Source organism: Panthera tigris, chromosome B1, assembly GCF_018350195.1.
Source record: "Panthera tigris isolate Pti1 chromosome B1, P.tigris_Pti1_mat1.1, whole genome shotgun sequence".
NCBI lineage: Eukaryota > Metazoa > Chordata > Mammalia > Carnivora > Felidae > Panthera > Panthera tigris.
In genome coordinates this window covers 81,798,545-81,818,315 of record NC_056663.1, presented here as the reverse complement: position 1 = coordinate 81,818,315, position 19,771 = coordinate 81,798,545, and the positions used below count along the sequence as shown (strand labels likewise).

Here is a 19,771-nt window from a genome sequence, read left to right as displayed (position 1 = left end):
TTAAAGAAGTAAAATAAGAAATAGGTGAAGCTATTTTTAATAACATATTTTATATAAATCCATGTACCCAGAATATTATTTCAACATGTAATCAATGCATAAATTATTAATGAAATATTTTCTATCCTTTTTTTATACTAAGTCTTTGAAAACCAGTGTGTATTCCACACTTACAGTGCATTTTAATTCAGGCATGAAATTTTTATCAAAACTACTTGACAGTTGAAAAAGTAGATTCACATACCCCAGTTGTTCCAGGCATACTTAAATGCTTCTAATATCTGGACCAAGTTTTTACAGGTAAACCAGTCAGGATTAAGCAAATTAAACATTCACTTCTTCAGCCACAGTAGCCACATTTCAAGTGCTCAATAGCCATGCCAGGCTAGTGGCTCCTATATTGAACAGAATAACTTTAGAGCCTGTAGACATAACCTCTGTGCTCTCCTGCCTCCCAAAGAAAGTGCATTAAAAATGCACAGAATTGTAACTTAATTCTTTGTTTTTCTATTTTAATTGTTTAACAAAGTCACAGTTGTTTATTTAATTATGCATGCCCTGCAGGTTGTGAGAGGAGCCAAGAGAGGGGACAGTGCAGTGTGGAGAATCAGAGCGCAGGCTCACAGACAGACTCAGTCCGATCCATCGCTTCTCAGCACTTCCTAGCTGTGTGACCATAAATATATTCCCTGACCTCCTGAAGCTCCAATTTATCTTTAAAGTAGGGCAATAATAGCCCCTCTGAGGACTAAACGAAGCCATTCACATGAAGGGCCTGGCCCAGTGCTTGGCACATGGTTCATGTTAATAAATGTCAGTCATTATTTGGTAACTAGAGAAAATTTAACACGAGACCAAAAGTGTTTAATAGTACCTCATTTTAAGATGCCCATTTGCTTCCTGGAGGGAGGCCTTTCTCCCTCAGCTGTGCAGCCCAATGTCACCCTCTAGTGCCAAAAACCTTGAACAGCAGGCATCACATACCAAACTTGCAGAACACCAAGCTCTGAAAGAATGTGTTCGTTTCTTCAACTTCAGATGCTGCATCTGACCTCGATCCCCCAGTCCCAATCCCCAGTCCTGTTAATTAGTATTCTGTCTTTTGGGCCAGTGTTTCTCAAACTTTAATGTCCTTTCTTACCAGTTACCTGGGGGATCTTGTGAAAAGCAGTTTATCCACTAAGTATGAAGTGGAACCTGAGAGTCTACATTTCTAAGCAGATTCTGACTCCAGTGTTGCTGCCCCATAGACTCCTCTTTGAGCAGCAACACTTCAGGAAATCCTATTTATCATTTCAGCTCTTTTGAAAGTAGCCTCCACATTGTTAGAAGAAAAAGACCCAGGATTAAACTAAATGTTGTCTTCTTTCTCCTGTAAACATGCACAAAAGGGAAAGCCTTAACTGAATACTGAAGCTGAAATACACCTGAATTTTGGATGTATTGGATGGCTTCCAAGAGGGCAACAGTGCTCTTCCAGGGGGAGTGCCTCAGCACATGGGGGTGGACGGGCTACTATGGCAATTCTTGTTATACTCCTTTGACTTCAGAATGTAATTCAAGATCGTGCACTATTCTAATTGGAAATCTATGAATTAATGATGACGATATAAATTAATCTGTGTTCGGGGTGCCTGGGTACTTCACTTCAGTCAGTGAAGCCTCCAAGTCTTGGATTCAGCTCAGGTCATGATCTTATGGTTTGTGCATTCGAACCCCACATCAGGCTCTATAGAGCTGACAACGCAGAGCCTGCTTGGGATTCCCTATCTTCCTCTCTCTCTCTCTGCCCCTCCCTCTCTCTCTCTCTCACTCAAAATAAATAAATAAATTTAAAAAATAAATATACACTTAATTAATTAATTAATCTGTGTTTCTAGTTAGAAGCCCAAGGTAATTTGAACTAGATAATGGCATGATGGTGGAGTTGCTGGACGAGCACTGGAAATTAAGTCAGAAGCCACTGATCACTGTGGTCTTTCCAATGTCTTATTCAAGAGACACTGAATGATTAACATTTGGAAGACATCATGATCTATATTTATTTCAATTTTTTTTTAACGTTTATTCATTCTTGAGAGACAGAGACACAGAGCATGAGTGGGGGAGGGGCAGAGAGAGAGAGAGAGGGAGACATAGAATCCGAAGCAGGCTCCAGGCTCTGAGCTGTCAGCACAGATCTGGACGTGGGGCTCGAACCACGAACTGTGAGATCATGACCTGAGCTGAAGTTGGACACCCAACCGACTGGGCCACCCAGTCACCCCTATCTATACCTATTTCATATCTGATAAAAATGGATATAAAGATAATTGCCAAATTTCTGCAAACATTAAACAAGATAACATAGTGAAAGTCCTTTGAAAATAGTGTTCCATGGATATAACTGCAATTCATTTGAAGTCTGACTGACAAAACTGGCCCAGCATCTCTTTAGTATAATAAACAATACTGTTTTTTGTCTTTTTTTTTCTGGTAAGGAGAAAAGGGGGAGGGGGTTTGGAATTTATTTAAATCTGTCTATCCATTTTTCTAAAAACTTACTGAGATTACAATGACTTCATTACTCCAAATTTCTAGGTATTTGCATTGCCTCCCACAATGTGACTGCCAAATTAATGATAATATTTATTCTCATTTTGTTTTCAAACATTTATTTCTGATGATGAGTTTCATACACTACAATGTAGTCATACTTTGTTGGTAAGTTTGCTTGTTATCTAGCTGGACTCACTATGTTACCAACTTTGGTAAAAACACAGCCCACAGGATTTTTCAAAGGCATGCTGAATATCAAATACAGCAATCACACGGCGGGGAGGGGGGTTCCATAGCATTTATCTCACAAAGCATTGTGATATTGTTCCGGACATGAACTCACACGTCGTACCTACTTTCAACCTCCTCCCGACACAGATACATGTGAAAACTGACCTCTATACTTCCTTGTTTCATTATAGGAAATTATCTGATTTGTTTCTGTTGGCTTCTTAGAAGCTTGTTTTAAAGTATTTCATTTCCACTCATTTTGAGTTAGGCTCTCCTATTAATGTGCTTGTAATTGAGCCCTCTACAATACTAGATATCAAAAAAACCACATTCATATCAATGTATTATACTTACTACAATGTAAAGGGAGAAAGGGAAGTTTGGTTACCAAAGTTTCAGAAAAAATATGAAAACAAAATAAAGCCAGCCCTACATTTCTATTATGAGAGAAAATCAAAGAAAGAAGGTGGGAGAATGGAAGAAAGGAAGAAATTTGGAGGTTTCCTTCCTATACACTTTCTCTCACATTTACACTATAGAACCTGACTTTGGGGCCAGAAAACACAGAGGGCATTAAGAACGCTTACAACAATGCACCTAGTGACAAATAGTTACTGAAGACTAGTCCAGGCCTTGCTGGGAAGACAAAGGTGTAGAGGGCAAGTTTTTTTTTCTCAAAATGCTGAGAACGTGGGAGGAAAGACAAGATCTAGACATAAAAGATAACATATGTGTCTACAGTATTTACCTGGCAAAGCCAATTTTTTGGTTTAAATCCAACCCACTTTGGTTATTTACCTAAGGCCTGTGTTTGGAGCCTGGGTCAAGAGAGGATGGTGAGATCTTGTGTCATAATTAAAATTCCAGATGAGATTTCCACTTAGTCCATTAAATGAACCCAGCATCATTTGTCACTCTGGGCATTGTTAAATTTCCCATCTCCCACTTCCCATATGCAGGCTGACTGGACCCCTGGGTCAGCCATACAACCTTGCCACCATCACTGTTTCATAAGCTCTGGCTTCCAGGCTCTTTGATCAGCCTGTCTATTCAACTCCAGTTCAGGAAGGATCGTCTTCTTTTCATTATTGTGTTCATGATCTACCTCACCAGAAGCAGAGATAGCCACAACAAAATACATAGCCAGATTCAGAAAAGTTTATTTGCAGGCAGGTAGCCTGGGCCAATAACAGTATGGCATTATCATACTGCTCCAAACATAATATATTTAGGTCATGTTCTATGAAGTTAAATTTCCTAACAAAAAGATACAACCTGGATATATCATAGTGCCATAGAAGCAAAGCCAGATTATGGAGCTTCTAGAGATTAGAACCTGGTACTGCCGGTCTTACTTCATTATCCAGTTTGCTTCTCTCCTCATTATAAAAGAAAAACAGCAATGCTGATATTTGTAAGGAATCTTCATCTGAAAACCACCATTACTCTTCCTTTAGGAGACAAAGTGCATTTTGTGTATGAAAAAAAGCAGTTTTGAGATTGCCCCCAAAAACTATACTTAGAAAACTTTGACTGGACCTATTCAATCTCAATTCCACTTGTCCCCCAATCTCTTTCCAAGGGATTTAACAAAACACTGGAGGCATATGTAGTGAAAGTTGAGCTAATTACGGGCAAAAACTTAAAGGGAGCCCAAAATGTTCAGCAAATAGTTCCTACCCAGATGTAAACAATCATATGGAAAGCCAATCAGTAGCCAAATGTCTCACTATCTGGCTAGGTAAAATGTGATCAAAAGATCATACAGTGAGGTATCTGTAGCAGAGAATTCCCTTGACATAACCACTGCCCTTCTAGAAAAACTAGATAGGGCAGAAGACTAGAGGGAAGGCAGGTACTTGATAGCAGAGGCTGCACCTCTAGGAAGTGGGTCTGGGTCGTGGGCTTCGGGGACAAGAAGGCCAAGGAACACAGGAGGAGTCTCAGAACGTCCGTGTCTTCTGAATGAGAACTAAACTCCATTGGAGAAATGCCAGCTTATGAGGAAGAAGGGGTAGGGGAGGCTTCTTACCACTGCTGTGTAGTGATTGCTGCATCCTTTAGAAACTGGGTGGGTCAAAGGGAAAGGTATTTCACAAATGATGTGTTTTGGTTTCTTGAAAAAATTGAGTTAAAGCATCAATTTATCCTGGCATTTAGGCATTCGTTGAACATTCAGCTAAATAACAATTGCACACCCACTCTGGGCTAGGTACAGGAATAACCGAGACAGATTAGGCTCCGGGCCTCAGAGAACATACATTCTAAGGAGGGAGACATAATAAAGAAATTAACAATAAACAGTATAATTACATATTGTAACAAATGGATTTGTGGCAGATTGTACTTTCTTTCCAAGGTTGCATGTAACAAGATCTCCCATCCCACATGCTTTCCTAGAGCCACTCCCCATTAAGACGTGGAGGTTTATTCCTCCATCATTGAATCTGGGCCAATAAAACGTAGAAATGAAGCTGTAAGACTTTCAATGTCACTATGTCATAAAAGGTTATGCAACTTCCACTTTGCTCACAGGAACACTTGGCCTTTTGAAGTCTCAGCCACCATGTAAGCAGTTGGATTACCCTGAGGCCACTATGCTGTGAAGAAGCTAAAACTAGCCTGCTTAGAGAGACTAAGAGACTACACGAAGGAGAGTGAAATCCATCCAGACCCCCCTGCTCCAGCCACGTGCTGTTCCAGCTCCGGTCACTTCCTAACTGCAATTGCTTCTGCTGAGCAGAAGCCACTCAGCCCAGCCTTTCCTCAATTCCTGTCTCAAAGAAATTTAGAGATATATCATAGAATGATTGCTTTTGCTTTAAGCCAGTAAGTTTTGGGGTGATTTGCTGCATAGTAATTGATAAATAGAACAGTTAAAATGGAAATGAACAGGGTGATGGCACAGAGAGTAACTGGGAGTGAGGGCTACTTCAAATAAGGAGGCTACAGAAATCCCATCTCAAGAGAAGGATGTAAAGAGGTCTGGAAAAGGGCATCCCGGACAGAAGCAAAACCCAAGACCTGGAAGGAGGAAAGGACTAGTCATGGTCATGGAGGCCAGCCTGGCTGAAGCATTGGAAGCAGAGGGAAGAATGAGGCTGGATGTGGGTAGGAGACAGTTATGCAAGGTCTTGTAGGTCCTGCAAAGGAGCTGGGGTTTTAAGTGCATTGCAAAGCCTTTGGGTGATTTAAATCCACTAACTAACACCAGTCCAAACCATTACTCCAGATGCCTTAGTTCCAAGGCCCATCCCTCCAAGCCACAACTCTCTTGCTATATGATCATTAATTCAAAGAATGGGCCTCAGTGTCCTTTGGAAACTGAAGTTAAGTGACATCAAGAGACAGCACATCCACAATCTCAACCACCAGTGTCTGCTCATATTGCTGTGGCACGTGTCTCTTTTATCTCAGAGACTGGCACTCTATCCTCTATAGAGTTTCCTGGTGACCAAGATGTCTGGTCTCAAACTCTCTCAACGTTGCACTCTAGTTTTTCATCTTCATACTTATTTCCCCCACAAGAAGCTTCATTTTGGTATTTCCCCAGAGACCCTACTACTGGGTATAGACTTGTTGAATGGATGACTTTCTAGAACAATGCAAAACCACAAAAGACACACCAAATGTTTGATTTCGTAGCCTAACCTGCACATTTAATACTCTGCAATCTGCAAACCCTGTTCTTAACCCCGCAAACCCTGTCCTTAGCTTATCTCCATGGGTTCTTCTGGATGAAGTCTTTTGTGCTAAGTGCCTTCAATAAAGCTGAGGTTTGTGGAGTCTGTTTTTTAAATAGCGTTTGGAATCTATAGACGTTCCCAGACATTTGAGTTCTGTGAGCAAAGAAGGGAGGTGGAGGGGAGTGGGATGAGCTGGGCAGGGTGGACCGGGTGGTCGACTGGTTCTTATCATAACTGTTTAGTTTCACTTACATTTTTTCCCTGGGTTGCTCAGGTCCAGGGCAGTGTTATTTGATGCTGAACACCTGCCTTCACACAGGGAGACTTGCAGCTAGCCCTGCCAAGAGCAGCACTGACATTTCTGCTCTATGGAATTGTACAATGGGGCGAGAAGGTGGACACCCAGGAGCTCCCGTCTGCTTCATGGGATTCTGGCTCCAAAGGAATCACCTCATTCGTGATTATAGAAGGACTAGAGTCTCTGCTTGTGTTTTTAGTGGCTGCAGTAAAAGCAAGCTTGTCAGGGCACTTAAGCTATTGGATTTTGTTCATTGGCCATTTTTATAGGTCTCAATTCACTCTCTGATGAGATGTGAGTGAGAGGTGAGAAAGACCTAGACTATATTGCACAAGCTGACTCTCAGGGGGTCCTCGGTCATATTCAGTCAGAGCCGTGTTCAAATTGAAAGCTACGTGGCTCAGAGAGCTTTCTGTTGTGAGGATCCAGAACAACTGACAATGTACTGGGTGATAACAAATGTACAGGGGCCTTGGGAGTGGTGCTTCTCACACCTTCATGTCTGTACTAATTACCCAGGCACCTTATAAAATGCAGATTTAGATACAATAGGTCTAGAGTGGGACCCGAAACTTTGTGTTTCTGTGTGATGCCAATGCTCTTGTCTAGGACCATGCTTGGGGTAGGAAGAGTCTAGACTCCAGATTCTACAGCCCATGCACCTAGGATAGTGGTTCTCAGAGCATGGTCCCCAGACTGCAGCGTCAGCATCACCTGGGAACTTGTTAAAAATGGAAATTCTCAGGCCTCACCTCAGACCTACTGGATCAGAAATTTCAGTAGCGAGGCTCAGCACTCAGCGTTTTAACGGGCACTTCAGGGATTCTGACGTACCGTGAAGTGTGAGAAACGAGGCACTGTCAGGATTCCCCCACTCAGATGCACCTAAGAATTTTAGCCCCGTCTCCAAACTCTGATCTAATAATCAACAACTTTAAAATCAACAAATTTGATGTATCTAACACAAATCTAGAGTTTAGAGTTTAAATTATTTTCAAAATGTTTTATCTTCATCAGGATGCAGCTTCCATATAAAAATCCTCAGCATTTTTCGTATTTAAAAAGATTAATCATTCAAGGGCACCTGGGTGGCCCAGTCAGTTAAGCGTCCGACTCTTGGTTCAGGTTCAGGTCATGATCTCATGGCTTTGTGGGTCCAAGCCCTGTATCAGGCTCTGCGCTGGCAGGCAGTGTGGAGCCTGCTTGGGATTCTCTTTGCCTCTCTCTCTCTCTCTCTGTCCTCTCTTCCCCTTTCCCACTCATGCTGTCTCTGTCTCTCTCAAAATAAATAAACTTACAAAAAAAAATTAATCATTTAAAGATCTTTGGGTTCAATAATATGATCTTGGGACAAGTCCAAAATCCTGAAAGCCAGGCTCTTGATGCCCAGGTACGGACACCAAGCTAAGGGGCATTGGAGTCTGTGAAGTCTAGGTACATCTTTGAACATTTCCAGGGGCCTTGTGGCTATTCCTGAAGGGAGGTGAGTAGACAGCTCAGTGATGTCTCAGACAGAAAAATGGTGGACGTGAGTCATTTCTTCTACTCAAATGGAGTAAGCCAAATGGAGGGCCGCTTAAAATGATTGGCAGGATCAGTAGGCTAGCAAGAATTAGACTGCCCTCCTTGTATAGGCTGGAAAAACATCTCTGACCTCAGACCTTGAGGCAAAATTTCCTGGACTGCCAAGACCCTGTTAACTGTCTATCACCTCTGAAAGTGTGAAAGGGCAGGTTACCTCTCAGGTCACCAAAGAAGGTGAAACCTGGAGCCTGTCCAGGCCACATAGCACCACCCGGGATGCCTGTGAATCAGGCCTCGAGCCTTCATACCTACTCTGGTTTCAACTTTCACAACTGGGACCACTTTGCAATTTTAGTTTTAAGAGTAATCTTGGGGAGAAACGCATAAACCCCTGACTAATGCCTTCTTGACTGTAACTGTGGTAGTCCAAGACTGTGCAGCAATTGAATAACGCTGACTAATAACATGTTAGGCTCTTATAGCCTTTTCATTTGAAGACCTCAAAGCACCCTGCCCAAATGACCTCACTAATCCTTGAAACAACTTCTGTGAAATATATGGGAAATATCATTATCTCCATTTCTCAGATGAAAAAGAAAAGAGCATCTGTGAATTGCCCAGGTCTCACTCTGAGCTCATAACTAGGCTCAAGGCTAAGAGCAGGTAGAGAGATTTGGGTCATTGAAAGGGCTCAGGAAGAAGGGGGATAACAAAAAAAAAAGGTAATCCAGAGAGGAAACAACTGTAGTTGTAATGTAAGCAACATTAATCACGAAACCAACAGAATTACTAAGAAACAGAAAGAGGGTTGGCTTTGGGAATTTTTGTTGTTATTTCACAATACATATTTTTATATCTTCACGCTTTGCTTTAGTCTTTACACGGGTCATTGTAGGTTTTGGGGGAAAAGGGTTGATGGGAGGTTATTGCATTATCTCTCCACATGGCTCAAATTCATCTTGTGAAGTGCTGCCCAAAGGTCAGTGGCTAAGCTTACACTTAAGATTCTGATCCTTAGTTTCCTGATTGTTCCCTTGACTCTAACTTCTTTTTCCCAATACCGCTTTTGTAATCCACATTTCATTTATGCAACAATTGCAAAAATTTCCCCAAGGGGTCATTGAGGATATTATCAAAAGTACCTCAGATTTCCAGAACTGATAAGTTAATTTTTGAAACTTTTTAGAATTGGTGCAATTGCTCCTTTCTTCTTTCTTTCTTTCTTTCTTTCTTTCTTTCTTTCTTTCTTTCTTTCTCTCTCTTTCTCTCTCTCTGTCTCTCTCTCTCTCTTTCCTATTTTAAAATGTCAAAGACTTCCTGACATGCTTTGGCCATGGAAATGGAACATATTTTCTCATTAGGTTAATTAATGGCTCTGCTTGGGTGGCATAATTTGGTGTAAGTTTCCTTTTAGAATTCTGTCATAACTAAAAAGGATCTTATTTTTGTTATGTTTTGTGGTGTCTTTAAATTTTTATGACTTCTACTTTGTTTAGTCTGTGTGTAATCCTTCTTTTGAAACCTAATGTCCTAGAAAATTTACAGTTTTCTCTCAAAACTGGCACTTTTTACATTTTATGGTGATTCCTGTTTCTTTGGTTCTCACTAGAACTTCATTTAAGTCCTTACGGTATAATTCGCAGCTCAGGGAATTTATGATTACATCGTCAAAGTAAACTCCCCAAGTGCAATATATTAAATCTGACAAGATGCTGTTCATTAATCTTTGAAATATAGCCAGGTGTGATGCAGGGAAGTGAGCCTTCCAACGAAGAGCGGGCTGAAGAACTCCAAACTGCCCCCCACTGGGGAGGATTCCTTCCTCCTCACTGCCAAGGCCGCCTGGGTGGGGAGGGAAAGAGCCAAATGCCCTTGCTTTGCCAACCATGGTGTTCCCTGTCTCTGCTGGTGTTCCTGTAGCCCCGCAGTTTCTCACCTTTTTACGCATTCACTCATTCATTCAACAAATATTTATTAAGAGCCGACTTTGGGTCAGGCACCAGGTAGACCTGGAAAGACGGCAGTGACCGAAACGGAAACAATCCCTTGCTTCATGGGGCTTACATTTTTAGGGTCTAGCTACCATCTATAAACAAAGGACTCAAGACTCCTTTACTGGCCCACGGAACCCACATGGAACGACCTACACTGTCTGAGTGAGCAGCAGTTCTTCTCTGCTGAGATGCGCCTTTGAGGCTAAATGACTCCTGATACCTGTGAGTGAGACTGCAGCCCAGCTCGAAGAGTGCCCTGATAGAGATTTGCAAATGACACTGTCAAGGACGACCAACCACAGCCATCTTGGGGGGCAATCAGTGCCTGGTCAGAAAAGCAGAGGGTAGCTAAGCATTGTGCAACACTACCTCTAGAGCAACATGGAAGGAAAACCTAGGAAAAAGGCAACACCTCTTAAAGGCAGTTGTGGGTCTCTCCCCAGACCCTTCTGCTTGCCCAAATAAAACATAGCAGGCTAAAAGCAACGTGGTATTCTGGACTGGATTCTGAAACAGAAAAAAGACATGAGTGGAAAAGACAGGTAAAATCCGTATAAAGTCTGGTGTTTCCTTGGTAGCATCATACCAATATCAATTTCTTGGTTTTGTCTAATGTGCCATTGCAATGTAGATATTAACACTGGGGAAACGGGGTGACAGATATTTAGAAACTCTTCATACTGTCTTGACAGCTTTTCCACAATTCTAAAACTACTCCAAAATAATAAGTTTATTTTTTAAATGTTTGTGACACAGACTACTTAAAATGAATAATAAAAAGCTACTAAAAAGAGAAGCATATAGTTGGCATTGGGAAAGAATATAGCTCCTAACGACAAACAGCAAAGTTTTCTCGAAACTAAGGAGAAATATAATTAAAAACCCCAAACCCAGAAACTGATATTCTACTAAAGGCAATAATCTCACTGGCTTTTTTCCCTCTCTCTCCCATGCTACTTTAAATTCGCTCCCATTGGTTTTAAGATCACCTTTTAAGGTGTGTATAAAAACAAGTATGCAGTGGAATCATAAGTCCCAAGTTAAAGAAGCAAGATTTCTATGATTTTATTTTCTAACTCTGAATTTACAACACTTGTTCTTTCAATCATTGCCACCTTCCTTAATTCTCCCTCTCTCGCACACGTACACATACATGCGCACGTGTGCATGAATGCACACACACACACACACACACACACCCAGATCATCGTTGAATCACAGCTAGCTTGTCCTTTCCTATACGCACATATGCTCTTCATTTTCCTATATTTGCCTGGCTATGTAGAAACTTCTTTTTAAGTAACATAAGTATTTATGTGTGCAGATTGAAGATATTCCTGGCTTAGAATTACATTCAAAAAGCCTTGGCTTATGGCATCCAATAAGTGATCCTTGTTTTTGTTAGACTTGTTACACCGGGGGGTAGTTACACAATATGTGAAATACACACTCCCATTTAAATCTTTTCAAAGAGAATTTTCTGTTTCAAAATAGAAATGGTGGTGATGAAAGCAATATTTTTTTTTAGCTTGCTGCATGCCTGAAAAGATAATGGTTTCGTAAACCAAGTGTAAACCTCAGAACAAACTGCTGGCTGCAATATGGAACTTCCTCCAGGAACAGAGACAGCCTTTCTACATTCAAAAGGTGCCTTCTTTAAGATGAAAGTTTCTCCCCATCGAGGGAACTGGATCACAGAATTCGAATGTTAGTGCCAGGAGCATTCTTAGAGATCATCTCATATAATTTTATGGCATTAAAGATGAGAAAACAGGCTGAGGGGCTAATCCTGTATTCAAAGCTTTGATGGCTGAGCAGAGCCAAAACCAGATACCTACATGCCAGGCCCAGTGCCTCCTCCTCTATCCTGCACCGGTGTGACGTCCTGGGGCCCGAGCCCTGGGGGGTTTTCACATGACTACTCAAGAAGTCTGCTGTGTGTCCCATCCCTTCATCCTTTAAATGAAATAATATGTGCAAGCGAGTCATCCATAAACTGGGATGTGCCACACACATGTCATGTCTGATGCTGTTGTCACCATGATTATTACCTCCAGTGGGCTATGAGACAGACATTACATGTACACGTTCCACAAATTCTATACTGGGAACGATGGGCACGTTTTACACGCTGAGAATCATCTTCTGCACTATCCCTTCTGATCCACTGCTTTCCCGTGGGGTTCCCTGTTCTCTTTAAGAAACTGCTTTTTAAAATTCCTTTCCTTCTTTTGGACCTTCATTCTCCCTTTTTAAATATATGTAAGCCGACAAGGAGGACTCACTGAAGAACAGAGCCCAGGTTTCTAGAAAGGCTCTGCAAATAGGAAGTAGAACCACATCACACCGTGTATCGGCCAAAAGTAATAAACCCAGCCAGCCTCAGCGCCCTCTTGACTTCGTCAGCAACTAACACTCCTCATTTCTCCCTTTCCTTGCAAAGGAAAAGGAAAAAATGCCAGGCAAAGAATGCCAGGCAAATCAAACCATGGGAAAAATAACACCTTCAAACTCAGGGCAAAATTCTCCTTTCCAATCCTTGTTGCAGATGCCCCATCCGGTATGCTTGGCCGAGTACACTGCTCTTGGAACAAGATACGGAACCCAGGTTAGAGAGAAGATTTTGGCCAGAAACTGGTTGTTAATTTTGAATGCATAGTTGTAAAGCCTGAGAAATCTCGCTATGATTTATTTACTTACGTTCAACAGTCAAAACAAACCCATGTGAGATAGTTCCTTATACGTCTTTAATAAATATTCCCTCTGATTTCCTACAAGTTACATTAATTAAACGCTCCTCAAATCAGTGAGTCTGTGCTTATCATTCATTAATAGGATCAATGACAAACTCATGATTCAATATTACAATATTTGCCCTGAACAGAAAATGCTGTGGCAATTGCAGCCTGGAAAAACCATTCTGGATCATTTCTTGTTTTCCACTTTGAACCCATCTGCCTCCTCTCTTTCAAGTCAATAAAGGTTTGTTTGAAGACAAGCAAAAAAAAGTCCACCTTTTTAATGTTGGCTTTCATCTTTCCAGTCAACCAAGAGTAGCAGCTGATGAGAAGAAAAAAACACTTACGATGAAACACCCTTTCTGAAATATAGGATATTGGATTCAAAATCAAATAATCTGGACTTTAATCCTTGCTCCGCTGTGAACTTACTATGTTGCATCTCTGGTTCTCAAACTCGTCATGGGTCCTCTGACATTCTGTTTCAATAATAAGGGTAGTTTCTTCTAGTTCTAATATTCTTATCTTATTGTTCCTGGAGTTAGATTTCTATCAAACAGGCAAGAAAGAGTACATCAATCTCTTCAAAAGTGGTGTCACATGGGTAGAGAAAGGGACACACCTGCTTTTATCTCTTGAGATGGGTATTAATAGGGGCAAGCAAAAGTTCTATGACCAGAAAAAAAAAAAAATCTTCCTGATTGGGACACCATTCATGTTCCCTTCCTTTCCCATTCATCATACATTGTCTTTAACTGAGCTTCTTGTACCTAGGGTTTCTTCCAGGAGAGTGTGAAAACAGCAGAAAACTCAAAACAACCCAGAAGGTAACGTCTTAGAGGCACTGCTTCATCATTAATCTTTGTTTTAAAACAGGTTCTGCCAAGAATCTTTGAAGGAAGGAGTTAGCATGCACTGAACCAGCGCTCCACATCAGAATGAGTGCTGCTCGTTTATTATTCACTCACCCAATCACAGCATTTAAAGAGAGATATTATACCTCTACCTTACAGAGGAAGAAAACTAAGGCACAAGGAAGTATAATAACTCGTCCGAGGTCATTTACAAGTAATAAATGCTGAAAAAGAAATTTATACCCAATGTGCCTAATTCCAAAGCCTTTCCTCTTCAACATAGGAACTGTCTATACAGTGCTTTGCCTCTTAGAAAAAAATTAGCTTATTAATGGTATTTAAATTAAGCTTCATTTCTCAGGACTAACCACATACAGAGTCATGCTACTATAACAGTTTATTTAAACTATCAAGCACAAACTATTGGATTTGATGGGCATTGCCATAAATTCAAAATAAAGGAGAAAAGAATATTCTCATTTTACAAGTCTGAAAACCCATGCATGATGTATCAGCCTTGTGGAAGACCCAACTGATGTTTCCAAAGTCACCAAAGGGACTGGATTACACAGCAGACTAAGAAGATTTCACACGGGTCGTTCCTTTCAAATACGTCCCTACCTCACCCTGGCCTCAACTCCGAGAATTTCAAGAGGCAAAAGAAGCAGGAAAGAGAAGCCTGGCTGGCAGGCAGTGGGTCAAAGGCATGCCCTGTAGAGTATAAGGGCCACCAAAGTGAAAAGCAAAGCACCACCCCTCATAGCTTTGTTTTCAGTCATGAGAGGCTTTTTGAAGTTCACTCTCTGGGATGAAAACACACCAAACACCTCTTCATCCCATCCCCCTCCCCCACATACACACACTGTTTATTTACTTCTCTCCCCCCTCCCATATCTGAAAAAAACAGGGGCCGTGAGGGGGGAGTAGCACGAGGAGCTTCCAGGTGTCCTGCTCCAAGGGATTAGAAGAGCTCAGGTTTCAACTCACCACCATCCCACCCATTTATTCGTTCCTACTACACCCATCACTCACCCTGACAGGCACCGCTTATGCCTTTGGTTGTCTTCATGGGAGGTGTTTATAAATAAGGGCACCTGTCTATGAAAGCCAGATATTCACAGGAGCAGCCAAGGAGACAATAGATTACACATTTGGGGAGTTTCTATGCCTGAACTTTCCCAACAGCTGTATCCGCATTATATAGGCTTTTGTGAGGTTTTGCATTGCAGGAGAGAGAAAGAAACAGGTTCCTTGTCTTCATACAGGAAACACATCTGTAAACCTGTCACATTCTACAGCAAGTGAACCAAAGGTAAACATTTAATAGTACTTGGAACTCTACCCCTTCGCTGTTAGGGAAGGTTAAAACATGTTGGTTAAATGAAAAGTTGGGCTGAAACTAGATTCTTCTCCAAACACAAAAGAAGGTTGTAATTTCAAGCATTTTCCTCCTTGGACTTAATCATGAATATTAAGTATTGGTACCCAAGTGCCAGAGTAACAAACTAAAGTGAAGACCACCCATCAACTTAATTCCAAAGGCTTATTTCATGTAACTCAAGCTCCAGTTATCTGAGAGTGAGTGATGCTATTCACAACTGCCCATAACAAAAGCCAAAGGGCTTATGGCAATTTGACCTTTTCATTTTTCACCAGTTTATTTTCAGAAAGCTGGGAAAATATTTTTCCCTTGTATTTGATGACATGATTTCTAGAGTATCTTGACTAATTTCTCAATTAGCCAGGATCACCCCAAATGCCACTCACCTTAAATTATGGGCCAAAGGAGCCATTATTCGGTAATGAAATTTAAGCAAAACATAATTTGATCCCAATAATCCACAAAATACTAATTCACAGAAGCAACTGACTTTCTCTTATACATTTGTAGTATTTTCCACATCTTAAATATCATACCTTTTATTTCTTGTTATGTATTTTCAGGCCCAAACACTCCAACCTCCTCCCTTGACATTTTAGATGGAAATGAAAGATTATCTCCTTTGTCATTTCAGAGTCCATGGCGCACTCTTCTTCCCTCCTGAAAACAAGAAACCACAGATGTTGCAGTCACGGATCTGTGATTAAAATAATTTCTGCAACTGAGACATCATGCCAAAAGCAAAAGCACATTCTTAATGCATTGTTTGTCTGGAAAAATAAACTGCATTACAGGAGGAATGTAAAGCAAGGTAATCATAGAAACCCAGAGGCATAATCCAGTTAAACTTTCTGACCTGCATCAAATGTTGACAATTCTAACTTCTCTGTTCCAAGAGAACTTTCTGGGACACACTTGCAACATTGCTTAAAAGTCCTGCCACCTAGTGGAAGAAGTAAATAAACTAGACCTTAGGTAACCAGCTAGATGGAAAGACCTTGAGAAAAATAGCTTGTCTATCAACAAGACTTCTCTTGAAAAATCATATTGGGTTAGTCTTAGACCTGATTTTCATAAAGTATCAAGATTCATCGAAATGGTTGTTTTGCTCTTCCTTGTTCAGTGCATCACATTCAAGATAGGAAAGACTTGATATCAAGCCCTCAGAACCATGGGTGGAATCTACAAATAGCCAAGGTAATCATTCTGTTAATCTGCTTTGGTTGACAGTTTTCAAAATGGATTCCACAGAATTAAGAAATCAACCAAATCCATTCCAGCTTTGCCTGGTGGAGGGCACTCAACTAGGCACTTAATCCTCCAAAAGCTCAGCAGGAGGACTCTTTATAAAAAGGATTTCTTTAGTTGGCTAAGGGAAAATATCCTGCCTGAACAGAAAGGTAGATCATTAGTGGCTGGACCTCACAGATAGCCACTAAGTTTCTGAGAAAACTTCCTGATGAGTCATGCTGGGAAGGAACTCTCTAAAAGGGCTTTGAGCAAAGTACTATTCTTGAGTAAGATCGACAATACATGCTTGGCCCAAATGATATCAACAGATGTGTTATGACAGCAATCAGTTCCTCAGTGACTTGAAGGAGAGCACTTGCCTCCCTGCCTACCTGGCCAAAGAAACAAGAGAGTCTGTGATGGGCAAGATCAGAAATAGTGTGGGATTATGGTACATTGCAAATTGACCTGTTTCTATGGTGCAAGGCCACTAAATACACTTGCTGTGTGCCAAGGCCTATTTTGGATTCTTCTTGTCCATGATTAAATACAACTGCTATTATGCCTATAGAAGCCTGCTAGTTCTCTCTAAAAGTCCAGGGCCATTCTGAAATAACATTTGCTTCTGGTAAGAAAATTATAATTCCAGACTCCATTAGTTGTATCTTCACTTCCATCCTCTATCTCTGGGATAAATGATCTACTCGCAAACACTTGTGGATAAATGATCTACCAGTGAAAACTTGTGAGGTTTAAATTAATATGTATAAAACACTTTGGAAGGAGTTATGAAAGACAATCCTACCACTCAATATTCAAGAATTATGTTCTGTGCCTTTATCTAAACTTTCCATTATTTGTTCAGTTTTTTAAACAAACACCATTGTTTACAGACTTAGATTTGATTTCACAAAGAATTTATTTCATAATTGAAGACTGAAGTGCTTTTCATAATTTAATTATTAGTATTGCTACATTCAGGAAGGGTTTTTCCATCACTCTTATAAAAAAGAATTTTTTTTTCAGTTTTAGAAACAAGAGAACCTATAGAACTGGCTCAAAATAAAAGAACTACAGTATTTCCAAAGAATGCAAAATATTTTTTGTAACAAGGACTAATTATTGTTTTATCATTTTATGTTATCTCTGAAGATTTCATAGCCATCCATATGGTTACATCATCTTCTTTCTGAATTAATTAAACAAGAAAAAAATAAATGAACCAGAGACCTGCCCTACAAAAATACTAAAGAGAGATTTTCTAGGTGAAATTAAAGGACACTAGACAGCAACTCAGATCTACATAAAGAAAAATGAAAGTCGGTAAAGGTAAATACATGGGTAATAATAAAAGAGAATAAATGAAATTTTGTTTAGAACTTATCTTTTTCCCTCCTATCTCAAAGATAATTGCACCTAACAACAGAGCACCAAAATACATGAAGCAACAACTGACAAACTTGAAGGAGAAATAGACAATTCAACAATAATAGTGGAGACTTCAAATACTCTACTTTTAATAATAGATAGAACAAGAGACCAAAAACTCCACAATTAAATAGAAGACTTGAAAACCATTCTAAGCTAACTATACCTAAAGTCTCTAGTTAAGAATGGGAGAATGCACATTCTTCTCAAGTGCATGTGAGATATTTTCCAGGTTAGATCATATGCTTTTACTGATACATAAAACAAATACCAATAAATTTAAAAGGACTGAAATTGTACCATGGTCATATGTTCTCTGACCACAATAGAATAAAATTGGAAATCAATAACAGAAGGAAATTTGAAACAGGCAGAAATATGTGAAAATTACACAACACCTTCTTAAAAAGCAATTCTTCAAAGAAGAAATACAGGAAAATCAGGAAATGCTTAAAGATGAATAAACCTAAAACACAACATACCATGACTGATGAGATGCAGTTATAGCAGTACTTACAGGGACATTTATAGCTGTAAAATGCCTATATTAAGAAAGAAGGCCTCAAACTAATAACCTATCCTTTCATCTTAGGAGGGTAAAACTAAACCCAAAGAAAGTTTCCTTTTTTGATGAAATTAACAAACTGACTTTGAAATTCATATGGAAATGTAAAGGACTCATGATAGCCAAAAAATCTTACAGAAGAACAGAGGTGGAGAACTCACTCTTCCCAACTCAAATTTACTATAAAGCTATAGTAATCAAGACTGTGTGGTACTAGCCTAAGGACAGACATATAAATCAATGGTATAGAATTGGGGATCCAGAAATAAACCTACACATCTATGGTCGATTTAGACAAGTGCCATGGTGCCAACACCATTTAACGGGAAAAAGAATAGTCTTTTGGACAAATGGTATCCAGAAGTGTTAAAGAATTCTTATAACTAAACAATAAAATTACACAAACAGCTCCATTAAAAATGGACAAAAGAGGGGCATCTGGGTGGCTCAGTTGGCCAAATATCTAACTTTGGCTCAGGTCATGATCTCGCGGTTCGTAAGTTAGAGCCCCACATTGGATTCCATGCTGACAGTGCAGAGCCTGCTTGTGATTCTCTCTCTCTTTCTCTGCTCTTCCCCTACTCTTGCTTTCTCTCTCAAAATAAATAAATAAACTTCAAAAAAAGCTGTAAGACCAGATCAAGCAAAAAATAGCCAACAGATTTAAATAGATATCTCACGAAAGAAAATATATAAGTGGCCAATAAGCACATAAAAAGATGCTTACCACAATTAGCCATTAGAGAAATGCAATTAAAAACCACAATAAGATACCACTTCATACTTACTTGAATGACTGTGATCAAAGACTGATAGTAACAAGTGTTGATGAGGATGTGAAGTATTATTGTTGGTGTGTGTGTAGTGATGCAGCCTCTGTGAGAAAAAGTTTGGCACTTCCTCAAAAAGTTAACCATAGAGTTTCACTCTTAGATATATACGCAGGAGATCTGGAGTATGTAAACACATAAACATGCACACAAATGTGCACAACATCACTATTAATAATAGCCCCCAAATGGAAATAACCCCAAATGTTCCTGGACTAATGAGAGGATAAATAAAATGTGGGATGTCCATTCAATGGAATATTATTCAGCCATAAAAATGTATGAAGTCTCAGGCTTGCACTGGATGGATGAACCATGAAAACATTATGTTAAGTTAAAGCACCCAGACATAAAAGATTACATATTGTATTATTTCATTTATATAAAACGTCCAGAATAGGCCACTCCATGGAGACAGAGGATAGTTTGGTGGATGCCAGGAGCTGAGGAAAGGAAGAAATGGCAAGTGACTTC

The 19,771-nt window shown here is 40.0% G+C and overlaps 1 long non-coding RNA gene across 3 annotated transcripts in view; it reads right to left on the bottom strand.

Moving 5' to 3' along the window:
- The window catches only part of LOC122237948, a 149,361-nt gene that overhangs the window by 17,642 nt on the left and 111,948 nt on the right, over nt 1–19,771 (bottom strand). For 2 of the 3 annotated variants that reach the window (XR_006216755.1, XR_006216753.1), the window contains exon 4: nt 15,781–15,904. This is a non-coding gene — a long non-coding RNA (uncharacterized LOC122237948). Of the gene's footprint in view, nt 1–13,449; nt 13,559–15,780; nt 15,905–19,771 lie in introns of those variants that run through there. The other variant, XR_006216754.1, reaches the window with a different exon arrangement.